Consider the following 13957-nt stretch of genomic DNA (forward strand, 5'->3'; position numbering starts at 1 on the left):
CATCCCACTTTCAAAACGGAGATATTTATGCTTTTCAATTACCCACAATTTTATTGCTTTTCTGCTGGCGAAGGGGAAAAAAGGGACAAGCTTGGGTTCGTTAGACCTCTTTCTTAAATTGTAAGGAAAGAATTGCGATTGAAAACGATTCAGTTTTTACAAGAACCATATTGACTACGGAAAACTACAAGGAAAAAACCCACTTTTTGCTTAAACACATTTTTGTGACTTGATTCAATTCCGATAAAGTGATTAATATGTGTAAGTTCAGTAGATTTATTACCCGACTTAGAACACATTTTATATAACCTTTTAAAAAATATATTGAAAATAATGATCCTTGTCATATTATTAAGTTTTGATAGCAAAATTAGTAAAACGAGCACATCTAAAAGTATTTCTGCTCTATAGATAACAGAAGGTACCTACTATTAAAATATTTATTCTAATTCTTCAAATACTTCACATAAAGCAAAAGGCAAGATAACTGTTAAAAACGTCACCACGTAACGGCAGATAACTTACCAACTAGTAATAGAGTATTTGTAAGTTCTTTTTTAAATGTGTTAATGGAAAAATTTGTTTATCTGTATGCTTTTCAACGATCTGTGAAAATGACATTAAAAAGAGTTTTGCTAAATTCTACACATTAAAAAGTGATGATTTTATAATGTCAGAACTCACCATTCGATATTTAAGCCGCTTCAAAAACACACTGACTTTATAATTCATTAAATGAAAGGGAACACCAAAACACGAAGGTTAAATAAACAATAAACGTAAAAAATGTGTAGACAAGAGTTATGGTGGCGTGTATAAAATAATTGGTTCAAAGATTGAAAGTAAAAATGTTAACAATTCGTTTTATCAACCGTGACACACATCACCTGTATTCACTTTTATTATCTTAATTCCTGCCCATTCGTGTGATGTAACAGTTAGAATTAAAATCTAAAAAACACTTTCACAACAACTACTGTAGGTAGGTAATTCATCACGAAAACTAAGTAAGTAGGTTGGTATGACAGCTCATTGTATCCCAGATACCTGGTAATTATGCTAAACACCTTGCAACACCGAAAACTTCACCTTCTCAATGGAGAATCTCGAACATACTGGTTGTATAAACAACGATCAGACTTGTTATACCTCCATACCGGTACAGATATGTTATAATACCTATGTAATTACTTACATATCTCATAAATATGTAAGCAGGAACAAAATATACGTTGCTATGATCTCTGCGCAATTCCATTGAAATAACAAAGCTAAGACACTAATACATAAACGAGGCAGTTATTTTTTATTGCCCGTTCGACCTTCGTGTATTACGTTGTATATCGTGTTCTTAAAGACAAACCTCTTAGTGCTAAGGCTTTGATTGATTTATATTAACGTGAATACGTTCTACTAAATCATTCAAATCAAAGTTTACTTCACTACTTCGTGTACAACATAACTTATAATCAAATAAAATTATGTTAGCATTTCATAATGTTAAAACGGACGTTCTGTCTAGAGAGCTTCCGTAAAGTTTATAAATCCCAGAAGAGTGGAAAATGGAGCGAAACATGTTGCAAACTAGTACTATACTAATTTAAATATTGTAACAGTTAATATAGTACAAGTCAACTTTATCGATCACTCCCAAATGAAAACTAAAAAATCTGTTTTCAGTAGACAACGTTAATTTCATTAAATTTCATGCATCAATATAAAGATATAATGATAAAGCAGTTAAAATTCAAGGCAAGCGGCAAAATATTTTTTTTACAGTGATGAAATAATTTACAGATTTTATATATTTGAAGGTGGGTACCGACGGTTAATGACATTTCTAGACTTATTATAGATCATTCTGTGTATGTCACCTTGCACCTGTGAGGAATATTCCATCATCCCTCGAGTATTAGGCAAAAACACGCCCACTGCATCCATTCTTGATTCCTTTGATAATTAAGTACAATAATTATACAGATAGTTGCAGGCAGTAGGCATGCGTATAGCTCATTGGGAACAATTGCGCATTAATCTCTCTAGGCCTTGCTTAGTAATGCAGGTATTGCAGATTGCAGAGGCACCTATGTACTATTAGTAGTGCTTATTTACTTGTATAGTAATGCTGTAACAATGCATAAACCCACGCGCCTGAGATGAGTAGCTTTTGCATGCAAAGTTGGCTACCTGTCAGTTCGTATTGCGAATCAAATAAATCATCCAAAAATGTGTGGGTGTCTCTAGGAGTGTTACTTTATTACATCTCTAAAAAAATTGAAGACAATGAGATAAGAATTTTTATGTTCACATTTCACGCAGTTCAATATATTTAAAGAAATAAGGAATTGAATTTTTCTGACATCGTCGAAAAATTCGATCATTTTTCGCAGTATTTTATAGTGGGTATAAATTATTTTTATGATGTTTATGCTACTAAAATAGTGACAAAACGTTTGACAAGGATAAAAAGTTGTAACACGTAAAAATAACAGAATTTAAAAAATGGTAATGTTTAATAATATCTGGAACATTATGGGCCTTACTAATAAACGTTTTTTTTTTAATTTTATATTACTGGTAAACAACCATTAATTAATTTAGAAAATATTTATGTAGTGTAATTACATCTTATTCAATGTGGAGTCGCTCTTTTCACTAATCCACCCTCTTCCTCTTTACCTAAATAATCGTCAATTTGCACTGCAACCTAACCAGCCTGTTCGCTTCATACTGTCTAGTCTCCCGTAGCCGTTTGTAGCGCGTTACGAAAGACGCTCGATAGTCTATTCTGCCTACTAGTCGCTGCGGCTTGCCTGTAATGCCTGTAATGCCTGACGTGCCTGTCGTGCACTCTTGCACACTATTGCGTGTGATTTATCCGAGCCGGCTAGCCGCTAGCAACTAGCAACTACTAGCAACTAGCAACTAGCAACTAGAGGCGTTGCGACACCCAACCAAGCAGGCAACCAGCCGAGCTATTTATTTCGATAACGGTTGTTATTTTTGACTTGTGACTTGTGGCTTATTCTTTCGTGTAGGTTTGCACATAAAGCAATAAAATCAATGTTCCCATAAATTTTTGTGAGCTCAGGAGTATTGAAATTATACAGCAAGTTAATAAGACTAATAGAGTTCATGTTGTTTTTTCAGTTGAATTAGTGATTCAAACAAAAAATACACTTAATAATACATTTATAATTACATTTTTCTTTAATCAGGAGAAACTAAAAAATAATAATTTAACTATTTTAATAATAACACCTATCATTGTATGAGAGCGTTATGGAGGCCATTAAGATAAATACATTTGACGACTTCCACGGTCGAGGAGTAAGGCACTGAAGTCTATTTTATTTGATTATCTTCTGTTATTTCACAATTTACTCCTATAAAATAATATACTAGAAGATACTAATATAGGAAGAAGATACTGTCAGCATTGCCCTGGTGTAAGACCACCATTTATAAAGTTGCTTGAAATTGCTTTAGACGTGTTTGGTGACCATATCCAAATAGCCAGATACTCCACCAACGTCCCCTTCCCCAACTCTTTCCCCTCTCCACTATCATCAGCCTAACAACATATCTCAATTAATTGACGATGCCATATTCTCACTGGCTTCTTGTGGCACTCTTGTGCTGTATTCAGAAAGAAATGAATGGTTGATTTTCAGATTTCATTTTTTCCTATTAAAATTTCACAATTACTAACTGTTGAAAATCGTAACAATAGCGGTCTTTCTCTAGGGCAACTCAGAAACGAGACAAACTAACTACCTATAAATTCATTTATTTAAAATCGAGATGCGAATAATCCCATTAAAAAAATTATAAAATCCACTATCCAAATTTCTTCAAGATAGTTACACTATTTGTATTATAATTAGTAAATACTTAATTGCGTCTTCTCATTTTAACAATCGTTGGTACCTACTATTCAGTGTATATGCGTTCATTATTAATACAAGAAAGACGGTTGGAGGAGCTCGAGCTATGAGAGTTTACGGGAATTCGGCTTCAGATTATATTCTTGTCTAAATGGTGGAACCAGCTTTTTAGCAGGTTAAGTGTTTTTTTAATGTAAAGCGTAAAGTTCTGCGGTTAAAATAAGTACCTTTGAGATAACGGAGGAAAATACCTCAGCGACTTTCTCGTTCTGAGGTGTTTTATAAAAGTGGTTGACAAACTTAGAAGCAAAATGCTCAAGGCAAGGTAAGGTTGATAAGAGACTTAGATGAAAACATAAATGTAAGAATATTTATTTTTTAATTGAAGAACGGGACATCACGATTAGCATAGCGGTTGGAAATAACTTTTTTAGTACAAGGAAGGAATTTCAAGTTCATTGGGTATTTTCACAAACTATAAATACAGTTAAGAATCTGTGGAAGATTGAAAGTTTATTTTTCTGATTCTGATCATTGTACTAAAAATGTGTAAAATTAATATTTTCATTTATAATTATTTATTTTAAAAACGTTATAAAACCGCACATTCCGAAATGGTTCTAACTGGTTGCAACGTTGTGACAACATCATGAGCTATAGAATGCCACTGGTTAGTTAGACGGCTACGGAAATACCCTATCACAAATTCATGAATCCTTTCTTCCAGGTCTCAGGATAGTTTCGCGATAAAGCAGCAAAATTACTTTAAAACGTGAGCAGTGGTGTAGTAAAATTTGGACTCCTTTGGGGGACTTAACAAGTAGACGATCGAACCTGAAATCGCAACGCCTGGGTGGAAACCTGATACTTCGGACAACTCATCCACTAAACAGTCAATTTATTAGAAGTTTTAAGTACTTGGCTACGATATTGAGCTAGGGCACGGGATACCAGCTTTTAATTGAACAAAAGAGCCGGCAGAGTGAAAAAGTTTGTGAATCACTGTATAAATATTATTTACTTAAATATTCACTCGATGGCCTTGAATTTACATAATATTATTGAGGTCGAAAGTTGAATCCCTGCGGAACTCCCGACCTGGCAACAAGTAGGCACTATTAACACTTCAGTCGTAACACACTCCTGGAAATACAACGGAATTCCTAGCTAAGGTCACAATACCTATGCTAAGTGTACAATGTACAATAATCATTAGCTGAACATTGTATTATTTGTCATGTGGGTAAGCGGACTTAACCGTTAAGGTTTGCCAATATTTTGCTGTGTGTGGCCAGACCAAATATCTTTTATGTGGATTTAAATAAGTTTCTAGAAAACACGCAGTTTTCAAAAAAGTTTAGTCAGAGAGCTCTTATTTGCTTCATTCCCAAGGAAACATAAGATTTATAATATTCTTTTATACAGAATCTTGACATCTCCTTATCGTTTCTTGTCTTCCTGGAGCACACTAAACTTCTTCCATTATTTTACTCGGCATGATATATTCTCCTCACACTCCCTTCTTCATCCTATCATGTTCTATCTATATCCTCTCTGTCATACTTACATGCTTACAGTGATTTCCTGGGTCGTTCCTGACTTCTCCTTAAACTGACCTCCTACCTATTAAGGCCTTTTTTGAGGGTTCGACTCATCAATGTTTAGGGATTGTATTTTGTATAATTCCGCAAGACTTCCAACTTTCCATAGCCAGTGGAACTTTCCTTTTTAAGGATATTAATTATTGCATGGATTGTTCATTATTCATTATAGTTTGAAGCCCAATTTAAATACTTGTGAGGCTAGAGAAAGTGTCAGACGGAGTGGTAGAAAGAAAGGAAGGAAGGAAAAGGAGAGAAAAAAGAACAGATTAAAGAAAACTACAAAGAAAAATTGAAGTGTTCTAAACCATTGCAAAAAATGAGCAAAACTACACTTAGGACGGGTTGTTTCGAAGAATTTGAACAATTCATCAAATTTCAATTTGGGGTTCCGTGAAAGTCCTATTCAAGTTCTGTTATTATATCATTATTATCGGCTAGTTGCTAGACAGAACTGAAATAATAACAGAACTTGAAAAAATCATTCACAGAACTTGAAAATTAACTTTGAAATTTGAAGAACAATTAAAATTCTCCCAAACAACCCATCCTCCGTAGTTAAACAGCAGCCTGTACCCCCGTTAAATCACTGTTCTATCTGGAAATAAGTTAACAACTTGTACAGAAATAAGTTAACCGCGACACGGACGGAGGCGTTCTGGGAATATTAAAAAGGGTTACCTACTCCATTGGTAATTTGTTGGCAGTTCCCGTTCTGACCGAATGAATGTATTACCGCGGGAGTTCAAATTTTAAATATTCACGGCGTATTTAGCATTTTTGGTAGATATGCTTAGTCGAATTCAGTGAAACAGCTTTCTGCAATTTTTTTTAAATGTAAAAGCAATTTGTGCCTCTCTGAAGTATATAAATGACCACCAAAGTATTTTTTGGTAACAAAATTGCGTTTGGTAATTGAAGTAATCCGTCACCTGAATAATATCTGGACACCAAAATTTTAAAATGAGCACGACGGGATTACCTAAAATACATTTTAGGGCCTTTAATGTAAAGATCTGGCAGCAATTTTATAATTCCGAAAACGAAATCATGTCGTAAATTGTTTAAAATTAATACTGACATTCAGTTGTAAACAGATTATTTGAAGAATAGATAGACACTTCATAACCTTCATATTTTATATCACCTTCATTATCTTTAGCCTCGCAACATGCCCCAATTAAGTATGCCATATTCCTGCTGGCTCCGGGCAGTTGGGACCCTTGCGAGGTATTCAAAAGTACTGGTAATTAATTAAATATTTTAATTACTTTAAAAGTAAACCTTTTCATTGAAACCCAAGCGTTTTAAAAAAATTTCAGCATTTTTCAGAAAGTCTACAACAGTTAACAGCGATTGCAGAATTTCAAGAAGAAACTGTGGGCATTGAACATTCCTAGGATATATATTTTAAATAACTTTACTTTTCAAAAAAGAAAAATGTAGCAACAAATACTGAAAGGTTTTCACAATTCAAAACCTTTATATTTACAAGTGAACGAACAACTGTTTAGATTCTTCTTTTTGCTGTTTTTGACTCGTTTCTCTGGAACTTTATTCCGCAGTGACGTTTTAACGTGGAAATATTGGCGGCTGTTCCGAACGTATGCGCTATTCGGCTGAAAGGTGTTCAGTGTTCAGTGTAAACACCCGGAGATTTTCCGTACAGATTGAAAGTTAATCGAGTGCAAGTCGGCGTGATACTTTACTAAATTTCTCCTCAACGGGATGGAATATCGGCAAATAAAATGTGGAGTAAATCAATCAGTGCATTGTTGCAAAAAATAATTACATGCAACATTAGGTATACACCTTCTTGGCGGTGACATTTAATTTACAGAGTATTTAAATTCATTTCATTGTCACTTGCTAGGTTGGTTGGCTTCTAGGGTGTTAGATATCAACAAATCGGTTAGATTTAGATAGTCTACCAACATATTTGATTCGAGAATTAATATCAAACCCTTTAATTGCTGATTAAAACAATAACATATCCTTCTAAATCGATTATCTATCTTAGGTTGACCATCATCCAAACATTTTTGTCGCTAATACCCGAGCAACTAATTCGTTAAGTTTTACTTCTACAAGGATTGTAAGCCACGAGAAACAATGCCATCCTCCACTTCGTATTGATCAAATCTTCCTATGGATTAACATTGCTTGACCTTCAATGTTTTTGTGACCAACATTACGCAATGTCCTTTTAAGGTATCGTGGCTTTTACAACAACAATTTTTTGACTATTCGATTAAAACCTAAGCGTGATTAAACCGTCGAGAAACTACACGGATTATTCATCAAATTACTCGTATGTTCAAATACCAATCTATTCGTTTTCTAACTGACCGGGACTTGGTCAAAAATCTTTATTATTTGCCATAATACCAATAATTTCCGCCAACAACCTCTAATCAAAGAACAACTTGATTATTTTGAATTAAAAAAAAAACAACACAAGTCAGAAAATACCAAGTATAAAAATAAGTTCTCTTTTTTGTCACAAACCTCGATCACCTAGATTATGATTGCATTCAAGCATAACTTTATGTTGAGCAATAATTGAAACACGTTCATTCATAATGCCTTTTGAATAAATCATTATTGCTTTGCTTAATTATCCGCTGCTATAGGAACAATGATTTCTATAAAGATTTATACCTTCAAGGACAAAAAACGGTTTTTGATGTTATATTCCGAAGTGGTATTCAATACTATGTTGATGTATTATTTAAAAGCGTTTTACAATAAAATATAACTTTTTTATTCACGATTGATTTCCAACGTTCTACGTAATTTTGGTCCACGCCTCAAGAAATCTGGAGTTTTGGAAATAAAGAATTAAAACAGCGACTTTAAAAAAACTTCCTCTCAGATTTTTGGAAAGAGTGAGACAAATAAATTATTTGGAGGAAAAGGATAATGAGAATAGGACCGATGTGGATTAACCTGCTCTTGAATAACTATTTCCGTAATGTTAGCAGCCGAATGTGATTCTCCTCGTAAACAGCAAATAGATCCTAATTTCCCAACTCATCGGTTGCTCAAACAAATGGTTTTATCGGATATGTAAGTTTTTTTTATAGGTAATCGACACTTATTTAAAGTAACCAACAAAAATTTAAACAAATTGAAACATTCAAAACGTAATTGGTAAAGAACTACTACGGAATTATTGAGATTGATAATTATATGATAGTTGTTTTTAACTATATTATGCCGATAAAATCGCAATCCACTTGTATTATTTCCTTTGAGTTTACGTTTCAAGTGATTCATTTCTAGTATATCTTTGCACTGTGGGGTATGGAAATCATTACCTATGCTTTTAGGCAAATAATGATTGTAGTACATATCTATCGAAGAAGAAATAACCTTGATAAACTAAAAATAACTTTAAACTAAACCAATATAAATAACAGTTCATGGAATAAAAATATTAAACTTTCTGTAAGGAATTCACGACCTTGCACATTATTGCTTTTAATATGCTAATTTTTCAAAATAAATTATTCTTTAAAAAACCATTTCATTACGAATTATTTTGAAAGTTGTATTTTTCAACATCGGTTATTCCATGGTTCAACCTTGAACCAAACAATTTGATTATGATAATTTAGAAAGTTGTTTGAAATACATGTATAATTTATTTGTTTTTTCATTGACATGAGAACCAGCAAATAGCATCACTTTGCTAAGTCATTTGTTTCACAAAGCATTCCAATGCGCAACAAACCTGTTACGTTATTTTCATTACTCATAAAATATTTCAAGGAAGTATCCACCACTTGAGCATTGAAAGTTTTGTATTTTTAAGATGTTGGTTTATTGTTTACATTCCACTAACCAACTTATTAAAATTTTATTAAGCTTACACTAAAGAATGTTTTAAAGAAATGCAAGAGTTGTATCCCAATCCAACAAAACTTTTTTTTCTCGCAACTATTATTATTTTGTGCATGACATTTTGTAGTATCTACCCGATGGTAATGTTCGATTGAAGACCTTGCTTTAATTTAATTTAAACAAATAATTTTAAATAATTACTCCACATCGTATCACCCACTTCAGCGTTACAATACATCCCATAATTACAATAATAGTTATCATATTCATTGTTTGCCTTGTTTCAGGCGTTCTTAGTTCACCCATTAATATTAATCTGTTTAAATTAGCAAGTTATAATACTTATGGGGAAACACCTGCCGGTAAGGCATACCACACCACGCCTTCTTGCGTAATGTTACTCGCGACTCTTTGACATTTAAAGCTGTTTTCTTAGTAGGATCGCGCACCAGCCTGCTAGCTAGCGGATAACTGCTGACTGCGATGCATGGAGGGGATTAGAGCAACATTCCAATCATTACAGTGCCATCCGACTTATCATTAACAGTTACACTTTTAATCCAATCTTCAAAATCTTATACTGCTGACCTCTCTTATTGGAAGTTAGGTAACGAAAATGTTTCCTCTAGAATAATCCTAATAATTGTTGCGTAATTTTGTATTTGTTACTTCCCATGAGTTATTTTTCTACGGTTTCGTATTTTTGGTAATTTAAAAAAATATCCTCCACATATAATGTGTTACTCATATTATGTGTCGAGAGAAGGTATTATGAGATTGCTCCAAAGGAAGCATACCATTTTCAAAAGCTTCGACACCAGATGTATCTACTTATTGAACGCATTAGAATATGATATAAAATGAAAGTAGGTACAAACTTCAAATGAAAGAAATAGATATCAGATAGATTCAGAACTAATTATATATGCTTTAGCGCAATACGTATTGGTATTTGCAGTGAGTTATATGTATAGTTTACGAAAATAATTTCAGTATTTTAGTTTGTGTTGGGGTTATCACAATGGAAAAGTTAGTAGAGTCAAATATAATCTGACAGGGACACGGATATTGATTTATTTAAAAAGAACAAGAATATTAATAAATATGTAGGTAATACAAAATAATATAATAAGGTAAACGATCCAGTCTATTCCTTAATTTCCAAATGCGCTTAGTACTTACGCAAAAGCCTTTTGTTTAACATCCTAACCCCGTTATTTTACATAATTGTTACATTATATCGGTTCATAGAAAACATCAGAACAGGCTCAGTCTAGTGGAAGTGTTTTATACCAACATAAATATATTTGTATCTATTGTGGTTAGCAAATAAATGAAAAAAGCAATCAATTGTGTACTCCAAAGATTTTACACGAATTAAACACATATTAATAATTTGAGAAATTCGTTCTTAGGGATTAATGTGACTGCATTCTTGTTCTAGTAAAGAACCAGCTTTATTTCCGAGGAAAGGGGCTCTGCTGTAATCGGCCTCAACAAACCTGCGCCGAGGAAAGGGGCTCTGCTGTAATCGGCCTCAACAAACCTGCGCCGAGGAAAGGGGCTCTGCTGTAATCGGCTTCAACAAACCTGCGCCGAGGAAAGGGGCTCTGCTGTTATTGGCCTCAACAAACCTGCGCCGACTGCTTCAAAGGGCGTTTGGGTTCGTAACACCAATCATTTACCCTTAACGTTGGAAACAAATTTGATAATTCTGGTTCATTCAAGAAACTGATTACGTTGATTAATATTTCCGGAATAATCGTTGATTGGCTAACTGTTTGAATTAAAATTGTTGAGAAATATACGTACGTTAAGACTTTTGATGACTTTTTTAAGGTTGTGAAATTTGAAAACAGTCGGTTAAGATGTTCTTATAAATTAATATACCTATTTATATTAAATTATATAAGTGCGTAGTAGTACTACGTATGGCAAATGTCGTATTTGAAAATGAAGAAAAGCAGAAAACGAGATAAGCCTGGAATACGAAATATGTGAAAATAAAATAAATATTTTATTTCAACGAACATAAAGCCTGCAAAAGCCATTATTTTATTTATACGTAAAATAAACCTACAAAAGACATTATTTTATTTCGATGAACACAAAGCCTGCAAAAGTAATTATTTTATTTCGACGAACACAAAGCCTGTAAAAGCCATTATTTTGTTTCGATGAACACAAAGCCCGCAAAAGCCATTATTTCTTGTGAAAATTTATAATGAAATTTGAAAATAGTTTTTCGTTCGAGAGCAAAAGAGTTTTTTTTTTATAATCCAAATCGAAAAAAATAATAAATAAACAAAATATATGGCCTTTATTTTCTGTGGTTTTAATAAATATTTTAAAGTAAGTTGCATGATGAAAATTGCGTTACAAACTTAAAATAGAGTATTCATATAATTACCAAAAAAGGCTACACAAATTTCGTATTGCAAAGGCTCAACTTTCGAGGGCAATCGCTGCACATACATTCCCGTAATATCCAGAAAAACGCAAATCATGCGTATATTATCATTCGCAACTTACCAAAAGTTTATCAGGAAACCTGTTAATTCATTCATTACAGGCCTGCAATCTCGTGTTTAACCGGATTACCAACAATTTGAAAAGATTCTTAATAAAACAGCATTTTTCTGTGCGTAGAGGCGTAGGTTCACCAGATTTAAATTTCACTGTAGGACGTTCATTATAATCTGGCTTAACATAATATAAGTTGGTACGTATATATAGGTTAAATTCTCGGCTCTTTCTGTTATGGCAGGAGATAATCATTTGATAGTTGCTTGCCTGCACGCCGCGCTCTGGAAATTGGCACTTGTGATTTTAATACCGGAGTTATTATAGAAATTGTTATGCAAATCTAAGGTAAAATCGCGCATCGATTAATTGCCGTATCACGAACTGCGTTCATTTTACTATCGGCGCAATTAAAGTGGATAGTTGAAAGCAAGAAACTCATTCACGTTGTCGCGTCTAGAAAATAAAAATGAAGTTTTTTTAATGTTATTATTTTAATATATATTATATCATTTAAATAATGTATAATGTAGGAGCCTGTAGGGCTATGGAATCCCTCAATCGGGAAGTGTTGTGAACTGAAAGGAGTTGAACACTTGTATATATAAAAACCTACAATAATACGTCCTTTTTACAATATGCTTATCTTTTAGATGACGTTTAGTTTATTATTAGTGTCGGTACATTAATATTACTATACAACAGTTAATAAATATATAAATAATATGTAAACATGATAGGCCCATCAAAGGTACTTAACTTCGTACATCCAGCCCTTTATATTCAAGTTTGTCTTATAAAAGCTAGTTTTAAATAAATATCTCGTCAATCTCTTTCCGCAGAATCTCCTCTTAAATGGCCATAAACTACGATAGTTTCGTAAACTACCTGTACCTGTGACCGGCAGTGGGTATAAATACTTTCACTAAGGTGTGGTAGGAATACCGTACGTAACTACCGTCTCGTAAGAAATAGGCTGTAGGGGCCTTTTTATATAGCCCCCGTTACAGTGTATAATTTAAAGGTAATCTTTCAGACGGTATGTTTTTTTGCTATTTGTATGTCATTAATTTTATGGTATCTTGGTTGGAGAGTGGAATGCAAAGACATAAGGCTCTGCCACACGTACATTTGGAGCGGGCGGCGGTACCACGCGCCACTCCAGGCCGCCGACCAGAAAAGTCTCACAATGGACTGCGCTGTAGTGGAGCTGTAGGCAGCCTGGAGTGGAGCGTGGTACCGCCGCCCGCTCCAAATGTACGTGTGGCAGAACCTACTATCATTGTTTTTTGGAAAATAAATAAAAGTGAGTAATGTCGAATTCATGAGTGGTCCGTTGTAAGTCGTAGTCTTGATTTGTTTAAAATCTACGTCGAACGGTGGATCTTGTGTAAATAAACCTATTTTATTTAAAACAATAAAAAAATATAATTAAAAAAGAAGATAGGTTCGTTTTTCAATTTCTTCGTTTATTAATTTGATTTTATATATTCGCCGTGCTGGTACATTAGTTTTTGTCGTGTTCATGCAAAACGTGTGAGTAGGGAGAATAGGAAGTAGGAAGAACGTGTGAGTAGGAAGAAGTAGGAAGGAAGAAATTTATGGAATAATTTTGCAGGTAAAGATTAACGGGTGAAAAGAAAAATTAAGAGCTTTTTAAAATAAGAATAATGCACAAGAGTCCCAACTGCTTCCTTGGAGGCAATAGGATAATAGTATCCTCAAATATTGGTTTTGTAGTTTTGAGACTGAGGAAGTGGGGAAGAGAAAGGATGAAAATACCCGTTTCTTGAGATAAGTCATCAAACACGGTGGTAATTTACCAGGGTGATACTGAGAGTAGCTACTATCCTGGGCTAAAATTTTACAAATCATATTTGTTGAGAATGGCGATCGATCGTCACCCATTATCAATGGCTGTATGAGATGAACCGTTATATGAACATAGAAACTAACATAATACGGGCACCGGTGTCAATAATTGATTTATGCATAGAAACATTGGATTTATATCGAAAGATAGCAACCCACAAAACATATAAATTTTTAGAATTCTTTGACTTTGATTGGTGTAATCCTGTGAGAATACTTGCTGATGGA

General features: G+C 33.6%; 1 protein-coding gene across 4 annotated transcripts in view; it reads right to left on the reverse strand.

The window, feature by feature from the left end:
- Positions 1 to 13957, reverse strand: part of IRSp53 (Insulin receptor substrate 53 kDa) — a 554295-nt gene that overhangs the window by 397539 nt on the left and 142799 nt on the right. For 3 of the 4 annotated variants that reach the window (XM_089638412.1, XM_089638411.1, XM_089638409.1), the window contains exon 1: positions 685 to 1101. The exons of the other annotated variant lie outside the window; for it this stretch is intronic. The gene's annotated coding sequence lies outside the window, so the exon portion shown is untranslated. Of the gene's footprint in view, positions 1 to 684; positions 1102 to 13957 lie in introns of those variants that run through there. 4 annotated transcript variants of the gene reach the window in all.

Source organism: Hesperophylax consimilis, chromosome 12 (genome assembly GCF_061612785.1).
Source record: "Hesperophylax consimilis isolate HC1 chromosome 12, BYU_Hcon_1.0, whole genome shotgun sequence".
Taxonomy (NCBI): Eukaryota; Metazoa; Arthropoda; class Insecta; order Trichoptera; family Limnephilidae; genus Hesperophylax; species Hesperophylax consimilis.